The sequence below is a fragment of the Pseudophryne corroboree genome, chromosome 9 (genome assembly GCF_028390025.1).
Source record: "Pseudophryne corroboree isolate aPseCor3 chromosome 9, aPseCor3.hap2, whole genome shotgun sequence".
Taxonomy (NCBI): domain Eukaryota; kingdom Metazoa; phylum Chordata; class Amphibia; order Anura; family Myobatrachidae; genus Pseudophryne; species Pseudophryne corroboree.
The window spans coordinates 141,862,673-141,883,721 of record NC_086452.1 but is presented as its reverse complement, the minus strand read 5'-3'; the positions used below and the strand labels follow the sequence as shown (position 1 = coordinate 141,883,721).

The following is a 21,049-nucleotide window of genomic DNA, read 5'->3' as shown; positions in this document are numbered from 1 at the left end:
TTAAGATCAAACACATTTTATACCGGCATTGGCACCTCCTCCTTAAAGACCCGGTATTGGGACTGCACTTACCCAATAGACCTAACATCGTCTTCAGAAAATCCAAAAATCTTAAGAACTTATTGGCGCCTAGTCAACTTCAAGCCACCCATCAAAATGTGGAGAACACCAATGGACACCCTCTTATGAAACAAAGGGGCCTCTTTCCTTGTAATAAATGTAACTGCTGCCGCTTTGTTGATAAGAAGGGCTTCCACTGGAAAGATGAGGGTAATAGAACACACAGCTTAAAGACAGTGGTTCGGTTCCGCGGCCGTGTTTTGGGTTCGAACGCGTTTTGGCAAAACCTCACCGAATTTTTTTTGTCGGATTCGGGTGTGTTTTGGATTCGGGTGTTTTTTTCAAAAAACCCTAAAAAACAGCTTAAATCATAGAATTTGGGGGTCATTTTGATCCCAAAGTATTATTAACCTCAATAACCATAATTTCCACTCATTTTCAGTCTATTCTGAACACCTCACACCTCACAATATTGTTTTTAGTCCTAAAATTTGCACCGAGGTCGCTGGATGGCTAAGCTAAGCGACCCAAGTGGCCGACACAAACACCTGGCCCATCTAGGAGTGGCACTGCAGTGTCACGCAGGATGGCCCTTCCAAAAAACACTCCCCAAACAGCACATGACGCAAAGAAAAAAAGAGGCGCAATGAGGTAGCTGTGTGAGTAAGCTAAGCGACCCTAGTGGCCGACACAAACACCTGGCCCATCTAGGAGTGGCACTGCAGTGTCACGCAGGATGGCCCTTCCAAAAAACACTCCCCAAACAGCACATGACGCAAAGAAAAAAAGAGGCGCAATGAGGTAGCTGTGTGAGTAAGCTAAGCGACCCTAGTGGCCGACACAAACACCTGGCCCATCTAGGAGTGGCACTGCAGTGTCACGCAGGATGGCCCTTCCAAAAAACACCCCCCAAACAGCACATGACGCAAAGAAAAATGAAAGAAAAAAGAGGTGCAAGATGGAATTGTCCTTGGGCCCTCCCACCCACCCTTATGTTGTATAAACAGGACATGCACACTTTAACCAACCCATCATTTCAGTGACAGGGTCTGCCACACGACTGTGACTGAAATGACGGGTTGGTTTGGACCCCCACCAAAAAAGAAGCAATTAATCTCTCCTTGCACAAACTGGCTCTACAGAGGCAAGATGTCCACCTCATCATCATCCTCCGATATATCACTGTGTACATCCCCCTCCTCACAGATTATCAATTCGTCCCCACTGGAATCCACCATCTCAGCTCCCTGTGTACTTTGTGGAGGCAATTGCTGCTGGTCAATGTCTCCACGGAGGAATTGATTATAATTCATTTTAATGAACATCATCTTCTCCACATTTTCTGGATGTAACCTCGTACGCCGATTGCTGACAAGGTGAGCGGCGGCACTAAACACTCTTTCGGAGTACACACTTGTGGGAGGGCAACTTAGGTAGAATAAAGCCAGTTTGTGCAAGGGCCTCCAAATTGCCTTTTTTTCCTGCCAGTATAAGTACGGACTGTCTGACGTGCCTACTTGGATGCGGTCACTCATATAATCCTCCACCATTCTTTCAATGGGGAGAGAATCATATGCAGTGACAGTAGACGACATGTCCGTAATCGTTGGCAGGTCCTTCAGTCCGGACCAGATGTCAGCATCAGCAGTCGCTCCAGACTGCCCTGCATCACCGCCAGCGGGTGGGCTCGGAATTCCGAGCCTTTTCCTCGCACCCCCAGTTGCGGGAGAATGTGAAGGAGGAGATGTTGACAGGTCGCGTTCCGCTTGACTTGACAATTTTGTCACCAGCAGTTCTTTGAACCCCAGCAGACTTGTGTCTGCCGGAAAGAGAGATCCAAGGTAGGTTTTAAATCTAGGATCGAGCACGGTGGCCAAAATGTAGTGCTCTGATTTCAACAGATTGACCACCCATGAATCCTTGTTAAGCGAATTAAGGGCTCCATCCACAAGTCCCACATGCCTAGCGGAATCGCTCTGTGTTAGCTCCTCCTTCAATGTCTCCAGCTTCTTCTGCAAAAGCCTGATGAGGGGAATGACCTGACTCAGACTGGCAGTGTCTGAACTGACTTCACGTGTGGCAAGTTCAAAAGGTTGCAGAACCTTGCACAACGTTGAAATCATTCTCCACTGCGCTTGAGACAGGTGCATTCCACCTCCTATATCGTGCTCAGTTGTATAGGCTTGAATGGCCTTTTGCTGCTCCTCCAACCTCTGAAGCATATAGAGGGTTGAATTCCACCTCGTTACCTTGCTTCAGATGATGGCAGGGCAGGTTCAGGCATTTTTGGTGGTGCTCCAGTCTTCTGTACGTGGTGCCTGTACGCCGAAAGTGTCCCGCAATTCTTCTGGCCACCGACAGCATCTCTTGCACGCCCCTCTCGTTTTTTAAATAATTCTGCACCACCAAATTCAAGGTATGTGCAAAACATGGGACGTGCTGGAATTTGCCCAGATTTAATGCACACACAATATTGCTGGCGTTGTCCGATGCCACAAATCCACAGGAGAGTCCAATTGGGGTAAGCCATTCTGCGATGATCTTCCTCAGTTGCCGTAAGAGGTTTTTAGCTGTGTGTGTATTCTGGAAAGCGGTGATACAAAGCGTAGCCTGCCTAGGAAAGAGTTGGCGTTTGCGAGATGCTGCTACTGGTGCCGCCGCTGCTGTTCTTGCGGCGGGAGTCCATACATCTACCCAGTGGGCTGTCACAGTCATATAGTCCTGAGTCTGCCCTGCTCCACTTGTCCACATGTCCGTGGTTAAGTGGACATTGGGTACAACTGCATTTTTTAGGACACTGGTGAGTCTTTTTCTGAGGTCTGTGTACATTTTCAGTATCGCCTGTCTAGAGAAATGGAACCTAGATGGTATTTGGTACCGGGGACACAGTACCTCCAACAAGTCTCTAGTTGGCTCTGCAGTAATGATGGATACCGGAACCACGTTTCTCACCACCCAGGATGCCAAGGCCTCAGTTATCCGCTTTGCAGCAGGATGAATGCTGTGATATTTCATCTTCCTCGCAAAGGACTGTTGGACAGTCAATTGCTTGGTGGAAGTAGTAAAAGTGGTCTTACGAGTACGACTTCCCCTCTGGGATGACCATCGACTCCCAGCAGCAACAACAGCAGCGCCAGCAGCAGTAGGCGTTACACGCAAGGATGCATCGGAGGAATCCCAGGCAGGAGAGGACTCGTCAGAATTGCCAGTGACATGGCCTGCAGGACTATTGGCATTCCTGGGGAAGGAGGAAATTGACACTGAGGGAGTTGGTGGGGTGGTTTGCGTGAGCTTGGTTACAAGAGGAAGGGATTTACTGGTCAGTGGACTGCTTCAGCTGTCGCCCAAAGTTTTTGAACTTGTCACTGACTTATGATGAATGCGCTGCAGGTGACGTATAAGGGAGGATGTTCCGAGGTGGTTAACGTCCTTACCCCTACTTATTACAGCTTGACAAAGGCAACACACGGCTTGACAAATGTTGTCCGCATTTCTGTTGAAATACTTCCACACCGAAGAGCTGATTTTTTTGGTATTTTCACCAGGCATGTCAATGGCCCTATTCCTCCCACGGACAACAGGTGTCTCCCCGGGTGCCTGACTTAAACAAACCACCTCACCATCAGAATCCTCCTGGTCAATTTCCTCCCCAGCGCCAGCAACACCCATATCCTCCTCATCCTGGTGTACTTCAACACTGACATCTTCAATCTGACTATCAGGAACTGGACTGCGGGTGCTCCTTCCAGCACTTGCAGGGGGCGTGCAAATGGTGGAAGGCGCATGCTCTTCACGTCCAGTGTTGGGAAGGTCAGGCATCGCAAACTACACAATTGGACTCTCCTTGTGGATTTGTGATTTCGAAGAACGCACAGTTCTTTGCTGTGCTTTTGCCAGCTTGAGTCTTTTCATTTTTCTAGCGAGAGGCTGAGTGCTTCCATCCTCATGTGAAGCTGAACCACTAGCCATGAACATAGGCCAGGGCCTCAGCCGTTCCTTGCCACTCCGTGTGGTAAATGGCATATTGGCAAGTTTACGCTTCTCCTCCGACAATTTTATTTTAGATTTTTGAGTCCTTTTTTTACTGATATTTGGTGTTTTGGATTTTACATGCTCTGTACTATGACATTGGGCATCGGCCTTGGCAGACGACGTTGCTGGCATTTCATCGTCTCGGCCATGACTAGTGGCAGCAGCTTCAGCACGAGGTGGAAGTCGATCTTGATCTTTCCCTATTTTTGGAACCTCAACATTTTTGTTCTCCATATTTTAATAGGCACAACTAAAAGGCACCTCAGGTAAACAATGGAGATGGATGGATACTAGTATACTTATGGATTGACGAGCGACTGCCGACACAGAGGTAGCTACAGCCGTGGACTACCGTACTGCGTCTGCTGCTAATATAGACTGGATGATAATGATATAAAAAAATATATATATCACTACTGCAGCCGGACAGGTATATATTATATAATGACGGACCTGCTGGACACTGTCAGCTCAGCACTGCAGACTCCTAAAGTAAGCTACTAGTAGTATCAAGAAGATAGAAAAAAAAAACACCACAGGTAGGTGGTATACAATTATGGATGGACTAGCAACTGCCGACACAGAGGTAGCTACAGCCGTGGACTACCGTACTGCGTCTGCTGCTAATATAGACTGGATGATAATGAGATATAAAATATATATATATCACTACTGCAGCCGGACAGGTATATATTATATAATGACGGACCTGCTGGACACTGTCAGCTCAGCACTGCAGACTCCTAAAGTAAGCTACTAGTATCAAGAAGATAGAAAAAAAAAACACCACAGGTAGGTGGTATACAATTATGGATGGACGAGCGACTGCCGACACAGAGGTAGCTACAGCCGTGGACTACCGTACTGCGTCTGCTGCTAATATAGACTGGATGATAATGATATAAAAAATATATATATATATATATCACTACTGCAGCCGGACAGGTATATCTCCTATATAATAGGAAAAAAGGTTAATTAGTGCCGCACAGGACTGTGAAAATTTCTTTATAATGGGCTCTTGAAAAATTTGTCCCTTGTAAACCAACAGTACAAATGCATAGAGCACGACTGTATCGGTAATCAAGGAGGTTGTTGGTGGTGCACCCAGAGTCAATGATATATATCGAGGTTACAAAGGAAAAGAGAGACTCTTTGTTGGGGCACGCTTGAAAGACTAAAACTTAACTTTTAATATAAATCTCATTAAAATGTGGTACACCAGATCAACACACGTATATATATATATTTTTTTTTTATAACACTTTTGAGAAAAGGCCATAAACTTGTAATGGTCCCTTCTCCCTTGTGTTGATTTTAAATTGTTAAAAGAAAAGATTCTCAATCATGAAATAATTAAGAGTAATCAACCTACAATTAATGTAGTTAATAGCAATGACAGTGACACCTGGGGTGAAAATATTAGAAATTGAATTTAACATAAAGTGCATAAGCATTGCATATGTTGTAAATACGCTGCGATAGTGATCCTTACATATTTACCTATGGAGAAGATATATCCTGGTAAGGGTTAATCTTACATCAGACCAGTGCGCACTTCCCCCCGACAGTGGAAAATATACCTAAGGGTGAGTTCCTACGTTTGAAAAGAAACTGTTCAGACTCCTCAACCTTCCTACAGAAAAGCATGGAATTAACAGTAAGATTACATGAACGTGGCTATAGTCACAGGTCTATCAAAAAAGCCAAATGGCACATCAGTCAGATACCTAGGGACACATTGATCTTTCCACATACAACAACCCACAAACACTTGGAACAAAACAACAAGCTCAGATTTGTGGGAACTTTCTGTAGAGAGTGGAGGGAGATACAGGAATCTATCAACAAACACTGGCCAATCTTACTTCTAGATAATGACCTGGCAGAAAGCATAGGACCAAAACCCTCCATGAGTTGGAGAAGATCTAGAAATCTTAAAGATAAACTAACAAGTAGTCATTTCTCTAAGAACCCTAAAAGACAGCCAACCATCAAGGGGTCCTTCCCATGTGGGACTTGCAAAGCATGCCCACATATGATTAAGACATCTTCAGTAATTGACCGATATGGTGAAGAAAAATCAATCAACCAGTTTATCAACTGCAATGCAGTTGGGGTCGTGTACTGCATATCGTGCAGTTGCGACATGAAATATGTGGGCATAACTACAAGAGCACTGAAACAACGCATTTTGGAACACGTAGGCTCGGTGAGAAATGCATCATCCGATCTTCAAAAAATGAAAAAATTAACATCAGTGGCACGCCATTTTCTTAACCATCATCAGGCCAACCCCAAAGAACTCAAAGCCTTTGGATTGGAAAGAGTGAGCTTAGGAATACGTGGAGGAGATTTGATGCAAGAACTCTTAAAACATGAATCTGAATGGACATTTAAACTCAATTGCATTGCACCAAAGGGCATGAATGAACACATCAACTATGGAGTCTTTATTTAAAGCTTTCCAACGTACCTATGCCCGCATTCCCCAATAACCTCTTTTTTACCTCCCAGATCCCACCTATACTTAACATCCCCCTCCCACTTCTACATTTCCCACACCCCCTTTTCCGTCCATATACCCCACTTACCCCTTCCTCCTACCTACCCATATTCGGCACCCTTCCCCATCCTGAATCTTTCACTCCTACACGTCAACTATACCCATTCTTAGTTTCCCATCTCATCATCATTCACTCTGTCATTTTCACTCACTTATGAATATACAATATCCCCCATATGTCCCTATAGTACACTTTGTCACCCATTTCCTCACAATTTTTACCTCGTATCACCTATTAACCTCCTTCCTAACACAACAATACACTCACCCATCCCCTTCATCTCATGTCCAGAGCAAACTTACCCTCCTAATATTCACCAGGTTTTAACCATTAAACCATAACCTTTACCTCGTACACAGTATTTCAACAATCACCAATTGAATAATCTCTCCTATCTTGGTTGCACTCAGTTCACCAACTTTTCCCTTAACCTAACTATTTTCCTAACAAAACTTTACCAATTTTATTTTTATTTTTCTCCTATCATTAAGCATAATTTCAGTTAAATTTCACATACAAAATCTCTATTTCTTAATAAACACTGTATTCATTTCAGTTTTTTCATTAATCATGAATAAATCTTTAATTGTTATCATCACTAATTAACTCATAGCTTACAGTCCAAACATGTACACATCAGACATTTATGTAAAAATATTATTTTATTATTACTTTTATTTTTAGAGTAATCTTTTCATTCTCAAATTTCTGCATTATTAAGCTTATTTAATTTGAGATTACCTAGCGACCAAACAACTGTGAACCTTTAACCTTAGTTTGGGTTGCACACAGCACTTCCTGTTTTGCTTACAACAAAAATTTTGTGGACAGGTATTTCCTGGATAGGGCTACGTCCACGTCATTTCCGGTCACGGAGTCTTTACTCCGTGACACATTACCGTCATTTATTCAAAACAGGAAGTGACGCGGTGAGTCATTTCCGGAACGGGTTCGCGTCCACATCACTTCCGGTCACGATGGCTCCACTCCGTCTGTGGAGATATCATTGTAACCAGCTGGATCTTTGTTTTCACATTCCCCATCCTGGTCCACCTATACTTACTGGCCTGGCTTTATCCGCAATCCAATCATACACTCAATCATCGATGCTGCGGCATTTTACGATTTCCGGTCTCCGATACCGGAAGTGACGTACACATACCCGATACCGGAAGTGACGTACACATACCCGATGGTTTATCCACGAGAAATCCAGAATTTAAAAGCATTTCTTATACTAAGCTGAGGCTTTGTCCTTAGCCTCAGTACCCTGCAAGTCTAAATTAAATCTCTCTTCAGTAAATTTTATTCATATTCTTTTACTTGTCAGTTATCTATTTACAAACTGCAGGGGTCAACTAGTATAATTACTTCCGGGTCCCTGGACCGGAAATGACACGCAGGATGTTACATAACATCATTTCCACCATGTCCTCTGCCTTATGATTGGTCCTCATAATCGGACCACCCCCACTTTTGCCTTAAATAGATTGCCTTCCACCACCTCTTCACACAGTGAACAAGCCACCATCCGGTGAAACGGCCGTCTGTGTCCAGTGGAGCTGAGCAGTGCACGGCTCAGCCCACTCATCTCCTGGTATCGTATAATATGAAATTTATATCATTTAATTATCTAAGATTTGCCTAATCTGCTACTTATCAATTTCAACTATTTAATACCACTTCTACTTTATATAATTTTTCCTAATATTTCTTAAATCCCCTTTATGTCTTCAGCAGTAAACCTTTAAGTTTCCTATTTTTTTACTGTCGTCAGGGCTTAAGATACCTGTGTAATTTCATACTCATTTTTCATTAGGCACAGGAAACCCATTTCTCTCTCCTATGTCTGCCACATGTTATATGTGGCTGACGGTGGATAATAGAAGACGGGCCCTGAACCTATACGTTTCCTAGACTCTATATCTCTTTTCCAGTACTCTCTCATTTATTGATGCCAGTCATACATCCATTCGACAATGCAGAAGCAACAGAAGGACTGCGCACAATGATGAAAAATAGAGGTACTTCTTTTGGTATATGCCAATAACCATATACCACTGTATTCACAATCTAGGTGTCATTACTACCATATTTCACTGGGTACGCCCAATCTCGCCTGATCTTGGAAGCTAAGCAGTGAATAGCCTGATTAGTACCTATTTGGGAGACTGCTAGGGAATATCAGGTGTAGTAATCAATATCTCTGTGTTTGTGACAAGCAGAGGTGTTGGAGCAACCTTTGACCATTACCACTTTCACACCTACATTTTCCTTCTCATATTTATTTAGCTTCTCTGACTCTCTACTTGTCTGCAATAAGTAATTGTTCTCTCATTCATTGTACCTTATTGTCATATAAACTTTTAAGCAGCAGATTAACCCTTACCAGGATATATCTTCTCCATAGGTAAATATGTAAGGATCACTATCGCAGCGTATTTACAACATATGCAATGCTTATGCACTTTATGTTAAATTCAATTTCTAATATTTTCACCCCAGGTGTCACTGTCATTGCTATTAACTACATTAATTGTAGGTTGATTACTCTTAATTATTTCATGATTGAGAATCTTTTCTTTTAACAATTTAAAATCAACACAAGGGAGAAGGGACCATTACAAGTTTATGGCCTTTTCTCAAAAGTGTTATAAAAAAAAAATATATATATACGTGTGTTGATCTGGTGTACCACATTTTAATGAGATTTATATTAAAAGTTAAGTTTTAGTCTTTCAAGCGTGCCCCAACAAAGAGGCTCTCTTTTCCTTTGTAACCTCCTATATAATAGCCCAGATCTGTGACTTTGTGATTCATTTGCTAACGCTGGGCGGAGTCACAACAGTGGGCGGAGTTAGTCAAATGAGTCACAGATCTGGCCAAATCTACAGGAGACTAGGAGCAGAAGCAGATAGTATGGGCATGGCACAGGCAGGGGTGCATACCTCCCAGCTTTCTGAAGGAGCTTTCTTCAAACAGAAGGAGGGACACACACTCGGCGAAAAGGGGGCGTGGCTTCACGGGAGGGCCCCATTTTCGTCAATGAGGGGGCATGCCCAGCGCTCTGTGAGCTGCTGGCATACCCCCAGGGGCTGATTATGAGTCCGGGGGGGCCAGGGCACTTGAGACAGGGGAGCCCTATCTCATTGCTGTGCCTGCTGTGGGTTGGGGCGTGGCCTAATCGCAGACGCGAGGCCACGCCCCCTTATGAAAATTCCGTTGTTGTTGTTTTTTAATGGAATTTTGGACCCTCAGCTAGGGGTAAATCCAGAGGAGGTGGTCGCTCCCACCTACACACCCGCACAGGCAGAAGAAAGCAGGGAGACTGCTGCCTCCCTGCAACACCACAGACCTGCCAACATGCAGCAGCGTGTGCTGACAGTAGCACAATGCTGCCGTTGTTGCTGGCAGGACGGGGGGGGGGAAGGGGCTTCTGAGCTGGGACAGAGCTACTCGTGCCGGGGGCCCCCTAAAACTGTGGGGCCAACGGTACGTACCCCCTGCCCCCTTTAATCCGGCTCTGCTGCTGGAACCCCCCCTTAATCCATACCCCCTGATGCCCCCTCTCCCTCTGTCTCCACTATTCACCGCTGCTCTGCTAAGCAGAACAGCGAGTACAGGAGCTTTCCAACTGACCCCCCCGTTACCGCGGGACACTGCGACCCGCGGGTGGGACAGCGGGACAGACCCAAAAAAATGGGACTGTCCCGCGAAAATCGGGACATTTAGGAGGTATGGGGGTGTGTGAGGGGGTATGCCGTACAGACAGACGGGCACCGGCTCACTGTGTGCTTGACCCCCCCCCCTCTCTGGCACGGAGGAGCGTCACTTTCTGGCACACTCCACGCTTCTTAGCAGCAGTTTTGTGGGGCACCTGCCGCTGTGCAGGTTCCGTACTGCCTCTGTTATCTCCAGCCTCGGCAACCCCACCGCTAGCTGCAGCGCTGCCACCCACAGTGAGGTGCGCCCAGCTCCTTCACACACTTTAGCCGGCGGGTAACGCTGCAGAAGTCCGAGCTGCTTGCAGGCTCCGACCCCCTCCTCCCTCCAGCCGCAGCATCTCCTGGGGGCTAACCAGTCACTCCCAGTCTCCCCTTACCACAGTGCCCGGCAGCTGCGCGAGGTCTGCGGTATGTGACTGAGGAGGGGGGGAGGGATGCGGACGGGCAGAGGAAGCAGGACTCCAGCCTAAGAGAGTCAGCCATGCCAAGTCTCCACCAGCAGCAGATCCCAACAGGTTGGAGTGGAACAGCAGCAGCCAGCAGCAGTGACTCCGGTAAGACACATCTGTCTGTCACCACTGTTTTGTCCCTAATACCAATCTCTCCCATGCCCTGTGTTCTGTCATGTCCCTGTCACCCCTGGCCTTGCCCTGCCACCCTTATCCTGGCCCTGTCACCCTTATCCTGGCCCTTTCACCCTTATCCTGGCCCTTTCACCCTTATGCTGGCCCTGTCACCCTTATGCTGGCCCTGTCACCCTTATGCTGGCCCTGTTACCCTTATGCTGGCCCTATTACCCCTATCCAGGCCCTGTTACCCCTGTGCTTGCCCTGTCTACCCTATACTGGCCCTGTCACCCCTGTCCTGTTCCTGCCACCACTACCCTGGCCTGTCACCCCTATCCTGTCCCTGTCATTTCTGTCCTGGCCCCGTCGCCCCTGTCCTGGCCCCGTCACCCCTTTTCTGACCCTGTCACCCCTGTCCTGGCCCCGTCAACCCTGTTCTGACCCTGTAACCCCTGTCCTGGCCCTGTTACTGCATACCCTCCAACTACCTTTTTGGCAGGTCCAGTACCCGCAGCGCCTCCAGACCTCTCCCCAATGCACCACACCTCTGCACCTTCCCCTCCACCCCTCCCCCACATGCTGTGCCTCCAGACCCCCTACACCACACGCGGCTCCCACTCCTCCGCCCCTTCACCACCCACAGCACCTCCAGGCCCCCTCCACCATCCACCCCCTTTATATGTCTCCCCCCAAACCTGCCCCCCTCCACCCGCAGCATCTGCAGACACCCTCCTCCATCCGCGGTCCCCCCCTCACCCACCCCTCCCCCACCAATGGCACCACCGCACCTGCCCCTCCACCACCAGCAGCACCTCCGGACCTCCTTCCCTATGCGCCGCACCACCCGTACCTGCCCCTCCCCTACCCCACCCCCGGCACTCCCGCCCCTTCCCATCCCACAGCACCTCCGGAACCCTTCACCCATCCACAACATCCCCACACCTGCCCCTCTCCCACCTGCAGTGCCTCCGGACCCCTCCCCAATCTGCATCCCCCACTCCTCTGCCCCTCCCCCACCCGCAGCACCTCCCGACTCTTCCCCATCCGGGCCCCACCCCCACTTCTGCCCCCCCTCCACCTGCAGCATCTACAGACACCATCCGCAGCCCCCCCCGCACCCGCTACATTCTGTACATCGTGCCCTGCAGGTGCTGTTCACGCCGTCGCAAGGGGCTGCGCCTCCTTCACCATCGCACGCCCTTTCATTGTGCAATATTTAACAACTAACAAAGGAATGCAGGTAATACTTTATATAATACAAATATTGAACCCCAGAAAGGCATGCAAGGGTTAAGGGGGCGTAGCCCCTTGCGACGGTGTGAAGAGCGCCCGTAGGGCGCGATGAAGCACCTAGTATTATATAATGACGGACCTGCTGGACACTGTCAGCTCAGCACTGCAGACTCCTAAAGTAAGCTACTAGTAGTATCAAGAAGATAGAAAAAAAAAAAACACCACAGGTAGGTGGTATACAATTATGGATGGACTAGCGACTGCTGACACAGAGGTAGCTACAGCCGTGGACTACCGTACTGCGTCTGCTGCTAATATAGACTGGATGATAATGATATAAAAAATATATATATATATCACTACTGCAGCCGGACAGGTATATATTATATAATGACGGACCTGCTGGACACTGTCAGCTCAGCACTGCAGACTCCTAAAGTAAGCTACTAGTAGTATCAAGAAGATAGAAAAAAAAAAACACCACAGGTAGGTGGTATACAATTATGGATGGACTAGCGACTGCCGACACAGAGGTAGCTACAGCCGTGGACTACCATACTGCGTCTGCTGCTAATACAGACTCGATGATAATGAGATATAAAATATATATATATCACTACTGCAGCCGGACAGGTATATATTATATAATGACGGACCTGCTGGACACTGTCAGCTCAGCACTGCAGACTCCTAAAGTAAGCTACTAGTATCAAGAAGATAGAAAAAAAAAAAAAACACCACAGGTAGGTGGTATACAATTATGGATGGACGAGCGACTGCCGACACAGAGGTAGCTACAGCCGTGGACTACCGTACTGCGTCTGCTGCTAATATAGACTGGATGATAATGATATAAAAAATATATATATATATCACTACTGCAGCCGGACAGGTATATATTATATAATGACGGACCTGCTGGACACTGTCAGCTCAGCACTGCAGACTCCTAAAGTAAGCTACTAGTAGTATCAAGAAGATAGGAAAAAAAAAAACACCACAGGTAGGTGGTATACAATTATGGATGGACTAGCGACTGCCGACACAGAGGTAGCTACAGCCGTGGACTACCGTACTGCGTCTGCTGCTAATATAGACTGGATGATAATGAGATATAAAATATATATATATCACTACTGCAGCCGGACAGGTATATATTATATAATGACGGACCTGCTGGACACTGTCAGCTCAGCACTGCAGACTCCTAAAGTAAGCTACTAGTATCAAGAAGATAGAAAAAAAAAAAAACACCACGGGTAGGTGGTATACAATTATGGATGGACGAGCAACTGCCGACACAGAGGTAGCTACAGCCGTGGACTACCGTACTGCGCCTGCTGCTAATATAGACTGGATGATAATGATATAAAAAATATATATATATATCACTACTGCAGCCGGACAGGTATATATTATATAATGACGGACCTGCTGGACACTGTCAGCTCAGCACTGCAGACTCCTAAAGTAAGCTACTAGTATCAAGAAGATAGAAAGAAAAAAAAACACCACGGGTAGGTGGTATACAATTATGGATGGACGAGCGACTGCCGACACAGAGGTAGCTACAGCCGTGGACTACCGTACTGCGTCTGCTGCAGTGCTAATATAGACTGGATGATAATGATATAAAAAATATATATATATCACTACTGCAGCCGGACAGATATATATTATATAATGACGGACCTGCTGGACACTGTCAGCAGAATGCGTTTATAGAATAAAAACACCACACGACGAGTGTTTAACTTTTTCAGGCAGACAATCACAATATACTGGTGGTCAGTGGTCACTGGTCAGTCACACTGGCACTGGCAGTGGCACTCTGGCAGCAAAAGTGTGCACTGTTAAAATATGTACTCCTGCTATAACTGCTCCCCAGTCTCCCCCACAATTAAGCTGTGTGAGCAGTGAGCACTCAGCACAGTCAGATATACAGTATTACATAGATGATGCAGCACACTGAGGGCACACTGAGGCTGAGCACAGATATGGTATGTGACTGTGTCACACTGTGTATCGTTTTTTTTCAGGCAGAGAACGGATTAATTAAACTGGTGGTCACTGGTCACACTATCAGCAAGTAGTACTCCGTCCTAATATGCTCCCCAAAATTAGTAAATCAAGTGTCTCTACTCTCTACTACTCTCTAGTCTACTCTAAACGGAGAGGACGCCAGCCACGTCCTCTCCCTATCAATCTCAATGCACGTGTGAAAATGGCGGCGACGCGCGGCTCCTTATATAGAATCCGAGTCTCGCGATAGAATACGAGCCTCGCGAGAATCCGACAGCGGGATGATGACGTTCGGGCGCGCTCGGGTTAGCCGAGCAAGGCTGGAAGATCCGAGTCTGCCTCGGACCCATGTAAAAAGCGTGAAGTTCGGGGGGGTTCGGTTTCCGAGAAACCGAACCCGCTCATCACTACTATATAGGCAAGACCAAGAGAAGCCTGAAAATAAGGATACAGGAACACCTGCGGAATATTAGAAATAAAGTTCAGAATCACAGCCTCCCCCGCCATTTTCAGGAAAAACATGATTCAGATGTTCAGGGCTTGACATTCACATTGATTGAACATATACAGGTAGATAAGAGAGGAGGTGATAGAGATAAACAGTTAACCAAAAAAGAGTCTTATTGGATCTATACCCTAAATACCCTCATTCCTAACGGATTGAACGAAAGTATAGACATGGCAGTCTTCCTTTGAGGGAGGCAAACCCTCCTCCGACGCATAAATCACGCCTGCCCAGCGATAGGTTCAGTTAATTAATATAATATATATAATAACATATACCTTCCCCCAGTTCTAACTAAGAGGGTGGTTAGGCCTTAGGGTTAAGATATAACGATGCAAATTGTCAGTCATGTGTACTTATGTTTATATGATTATTGTAAAAATGGAGCTTTGTTCATAGGGGTGTCAGTGTACTGTATATTACTCCAAGTCAGTAGGAAATCAGGGAAAGTAGCATAGAGTCAAGTAATACGTGTAGCATACTAGGGAAACAAAGGATATTGTGGATCACTGGTTTTACATTTAAATTCGAATCAACTATTAGTTTGTACGAGTTGATTCACACACAGTAATTTGTTGATATCATTGTAAAGGTAGTACAGAATTATTTACTAATCTTTATTAGGTTAAGATGCTAGCACATAAGTGCAGTCACTTATTATTATGAGTATGGGTAATACTCTATTACTTGCAGCACTAATTAATAATGTAATGATTTTTTATAAGTATGGGTAATACTCTATCACAGGTAGCACTGATTAATAATGTAATGATTTTTTATTAGGTTATATACTCAAGTATACTGATACTGGCATTAGAGGAATTCTAGACCCATTTAAATACTTTATTCTTAGGACCTCAATTAATTTTCTTGAGATGGGTATATTTGTGATCATATCGTAACATATACCATATTAAAAGTTATGGTATACGGGGGATATATGTGGGAGATATATACCCCATAGAATGGTACACTATACAAAAGTCCTAGCCCTTTTTCTGGAAAGGACTCGAGGCTATATGTATGCTTATACAGGTATACTATATGGAATATAACAGGTCTTGATTACTTATAAGATGTTTTTTCTTTAAAGTATAGAATAGAAGCGAGCATACTCCATGGTTAAGATACTAATGGGTAAAAGGTGCCGGTTACGATTGATATAATTGGGGGTAGATTTGCACTTAGGCTGCCATCTATTGTACGGCTGTTTGACATTTCAGCTTCACTAATCAGTAGAGAGCCCTCCAATTGGCCGCCTCTTACATGTGACCAGGTCAGGTGACGGGAAGCGCCGGACGTGGCTGGTGGAATGCACAACTAAGATGGCGCTGGAACGCATAAGGTCCCGCTACAGCGGGCGGACGTAGAAACTAGGACCGTTCGTTTTAACGATCGGAGGTGACAGATAGCACTGATGGGAAACACATTCCCCTCAGCACTGTGTTTTAAGTGCAGAGAATATGCTGCATACATCCAATTCAGCATTAGAGGCTCTAGTACCCGCCCCTATCTTACAACGATTGGATATTAACACTGTCAGTCATTCACTTTAGCAGCTATTCATTGAGTTTAATATCGCAATGCATTATGGGTCATATAACAATGTTTTACTCACATTTGGTGGTTATAAGAGTGAATATTATTATAGTGAATTATTCCCAATTAAGAGAGGATAGAATCCATAGGTTGGTTAGTGTGTACCATTAATAACTAGGTCAAATTAAACCTTTATTTGTGTACCAATCAAAATAGGGCATGTGATGACATCATCACTTTTCCCTTTATAATGAGCTACATCCAGTCTGGTGCTTCATTGCACTGGTACTGAGCGTCCATAGCAGACACATAGAAGGTGAGAGAATATGATACCACTCTGAACAAAGCTCTGTTTGTGTGTAAAGGTTATTTTGTATAATTTATCTATGTACATTTGTAATATTGCACTCTATTGCTTTTAATGGTTGGATGTATTCACTTTCACACTCTCCCTTGATATTGTGATAGTGGAGAGTTTATGCAATTAAAAGCCCATTTTTTCTGATAATTTGTACTAACAACTTTAATGTTTGGGTCTAGAGGTCTGTACCTCTATTGTGTCAACTAACAAAGCAGCTGGACCCATAAAAGTAGTCAATAGCTATGAGTATAAATGGCAGTTATGACCAGTAACATAGTTTCCTGCCTCATAAATCTCCAGTATATATTATACCCGAAAGGAGAAGTTGTTTTTCTAATAAAGCTCCATTGTAAAATGTATTAACCATCTTTAGTAAAGATTGGTATTATTGACTAATTAAATATCTGATGATGATTATTTATTAATTTGCCCTAAATATGAATCTATTAGGTCTCCTTTCTAAAGTGACCCTTCAGTACGTGGGTTCCCGAATTTGTGTACATGTTAGCTCACCAGAAGGTATGTGAGGAGACTTTATGATTTTTTATATATATATACACAATATGAACATTCAGTATATATAATGAGATCAATATTTTTCCATTTAGGCTACACTGATTGTTCATCAGAAAGCCTCGGTGTTATATAGGAGTTTCCATCATGCGTGTATGAACAAGTTTTGTCACATTATACTTTTTGTATAAACAACTATACTTCTCAGCCACTTAAGGTATGACCTAAGATGCAATTGTAATATCCTTTTTCATCCTGTCTGCTCGGATATATCCTTGTTCCTCTGTAATGATATGTTCCTCATATGTTTTAATGGAATGTATTATGTTTTCTCTATTAAGGAATGTTTATGTTTAGCTCTGATAATATCTTTTACAATTATAGAGAAACCCCTGATGAAGTCTTTTGTATAAGATGAAACGCGTTGGGTTGTCTGTGTTGTGAAGCTATCTCCAAACCAACTGTAAGGAGAAGGAGGAGATTGTTGTGAACCTTCAACATTTTGTATTCAGCGCTAAGAGTCATACATCCTAAAGTGTGGAATAATAATACATCTCCTCTGTATTGATTTGAATATGTTTTTAATAAATATTTTATGATGGAACATGTTATTATTTTATGTTAAAGAGTGACAACCAATTGAGGGTTGGAATAGTGGGAGTTGATGTGACTCCTTGGCGCCAATTCTTCTATTGTTGCATATTCTCTATCTTTGGTCCCTTCTAACAGGGGACTTAGTCGAATAGGCTGCCTGTACCAAAAAATATAAGTTTCATTTTAGGGTGATAGTTTTAACAAACTAGCGCAGAGGGAGAGTATTTGTTTTGAATATATATATATATATATATATATATATAGCCACGCTAACTAATTGTGGCTCCATCTGCAACTAGGTGCACCCCACCGGGTGCATCACCGGGAATGAATGGGACGCGCATGCATCCCATTCACTTTGAGAAAGACCAAGAAAGCTAATTATGTGCACGCCAAAGCCACGTGCCAAAAAATGGGTGAGGCAACCAGTGCTGTATCTAAACATTTTAGCACTGTGTGCAAGAAACAGCATCAGCGCCATTATTCAAATTACGCTGCACAGTAGCACCACTTACACACATTACACCAGATAGAGCCCCTTTTACACATTACACTAGATAGAGCCACTGTCACATATTACACTACGTGGAGCCCTTGTCACACATTATGCCAGGTAGAGCCCCTATCACACATTACGCCAGGTAGAGCCCTTTTTTACACAGTATGGCAGGTAGAGTTCCCTTTTACAGAGTATAGCAGGTTTAGTCCCCTTTTACACATTATGCCAGGTAGAGTCCCTTTTTTACACATTACACCAGGTAGAGTCCCCTTTCTACACAGTACAACAGGTAGAGTCCCCTTTTTAGACATTACACCAGATAGAGTTCCCTATTACACATTATGCCAGGTAGAGTCCCCATTTACACATTACGCCAGGTAGAGTTCCTTTTTACACATTATGCCAGGTAGAGTTCTTTTGTACACAATACGCTAGGTAGAGTCGCCATTTACACAGTAAGGCATATATATATATATATATATATATAAACCTCCCGCCCAAAATATCCTGTGTAAGCCCCTGTGCCTGCCCACCTTCCCCCATTCCCTCCTCTCCCATGCTGTGCTGCTGGCTTATGCCGACTGTAATGTATGTGCTGAACCACGGAGTGGATCCCCAGTTATAACCAATGGCAGTTACTCCCTTCAGAATGCAGAGGCTGTGGGAGGAGGTGGATCTCAGTTTACATGGGCATAGCAGCACAGATCAGTCTGCACACTGAGGAGGCAGGCGCCCAGTGCTGCTGTAAGCTCCTGCGGGTGGGGGATCTGTATTACTGCTTGCGGCACAGTGTTACCAATGGGGGGGTCAGGTATTACTCGCAGCTCAGTGTTACCTCGAGGAGGGTGGGTCGGGCATTACTGCCCGCAGCTGCACTGTAAGCTCTGGCTTGGGGGGAGGGGAGTTAACATTCAGACACTTGTCAAATATAGTGGTGGCAGTGTTTCTGCCCCAGGTCATCCTGCGCTGTGTACCTGTTACGGCCCTTATGGTGCATAAATAATTGTATTAATATGTAGCAAATTACAAATGACTAAAAAGTAAAAAATAACAAAATAAATGAAAACATTGAAATAAAATGAAAACAGAGGAGACAAAAAAGGGGTGAAAAAAACACCAAAAAAAAAGGAAAATAAAAAAATCAACCAAATCTGCCATTGTGCTCTCTGTGCTATTGTCCAGGTTTACCATCGTATGCAGGTCAGCACCTCAGCTTGTGATAGCAGTCACCTCTGGGGTTCTGAGTTCTCTTGAGATCGCACAGATTCCCTAGTGTGCTCGCAACAGTTACCGGCCGCTCGACTCTTCCAGCTGGAGGAGAGTGGTGGGGGATGTTTGTGGCAGTAGCAGGGGCATTTCTCATGTGTACACGAATAACTTGTGCTGTATCAGTACTGTGCTGCACCAGCGGGATTCCGGAAGGCGTGCCTCTATGGAAGATAAGCTGCATACGGCGCTGCCCGCCTCTGAAATGTATGCTGGCAGCGGACACACATTGCAGCACAGAACTCTCCTGGTGTTGCCAGTAGTTCTGTGCCCACAGTGCAAATGTGCTGTGTGCCAGGCACCGCTGGCATACACCGAGTTACGGCCCCGGAGGCAACATACAAGAAGGGGCATGGCCACTGAAAATTAGTCATTCCCAACATGACACGCCACCTGTTTCTAGTGACACTGGGAAACACTATTTCAATTGCACATGCACCTTACCTACATGATGGTTTCTCACAATGTTGGAACTTCTGAAGAAATGTATCCTCTAAGGCAGAGGTCATCTTTAGTCGGTATTCACTATTCATGTATGTAATATCATCTGGAAGATGCCTATTTGTGTAGGATTATTAACAAGGTCAGCATCATACAACAGCGGTTCACCCTGATTCACATCCTGCCCCCTGTGTCACATCCTTCCACCTGCGTCTCTCAGGCACACCACCTGCTCTTTGCATCTCTCAGCCACAACTTCTCCACTCTGTGTATCTCAGCCACACCATCATCTCTCCCTTGTGTTGTCTCTCAGCACACCATCATCTCCCCTCTTGTCATCTCTAAGCACACCATCACCTCTCCCTGCGTTGTCTCTCAGCACACCATCATCTCCCCGTGTGATGTCTCTCAGCACATCATCACCTACCCCTGCGATGTCTCTCAGCACAACATCACCTCCCTCTGCATCATCTCTCTGCACACTATCATCTCCCCACTGCGTCGTCTCTCAGCACACCATCATCTCCCCACTGTGTCATCTCTTAGCACACCCTTATCTCCCCTCATCTCTCAGCAGAACATCACCTCTCCCTGCGACGTCTCTCAGCACACCATCATCTCCCCACCGCATCGTCTCTCAACACTCAGAGTTGGAGGACAGGAGGATGAACGGAGCTCCGGCGGTGTCATGGTGGAGCTCCAGGGGCGGGTGAGTACAATGGTGGTACAGTGAAGCATGCGGTCCATTTAGGTGCAGGTGGTGTCCCCTCTGCTGGGCCTGTCACGCAGGAATGTGCAGTCAGGGGAGGCAGTGCCTCCCCTGTCATTCATGATTAAAATAATACAAAGAAGATACTTATGACACATATTCTGTGTCATAAGTATCTATTTTATATTATGTTAATCTTGTTCGAGTTTAAATGCCTGTTTAAATGCATTTAGTGTGACACTGAGAACGGTGCCTCCTGCTATCCATTGTAATCGGCCGGAAGCAGGGAACCGGGCCAAGCAGAGGGCTGTAAAAGCCCATTGAAAAAACTGATGGAAGCGGCACCTGTCCAAGTGGCGCAGAACAGCAGGGATGTGCTTTCATCCTATCTGAAAGCACGCCCCTGCCACTGTGACT

The 21,049-nt window shown here is 45.2% G+C and overlaps 1 pseudogene; it reads left to right on the top strand.

Moving 5' to 3' along the window:
* Window positions 1–8,740: 8,740 nt before the first annotated feature.
* Window positions 8,741–8,859, top strand: LOC134964286 (5S ribosomal RNA; annotated as a pseudogene).
* The last annotated feature ends 12,190 nt before the right edge of the window (window positions 8,860–21,049 follow it).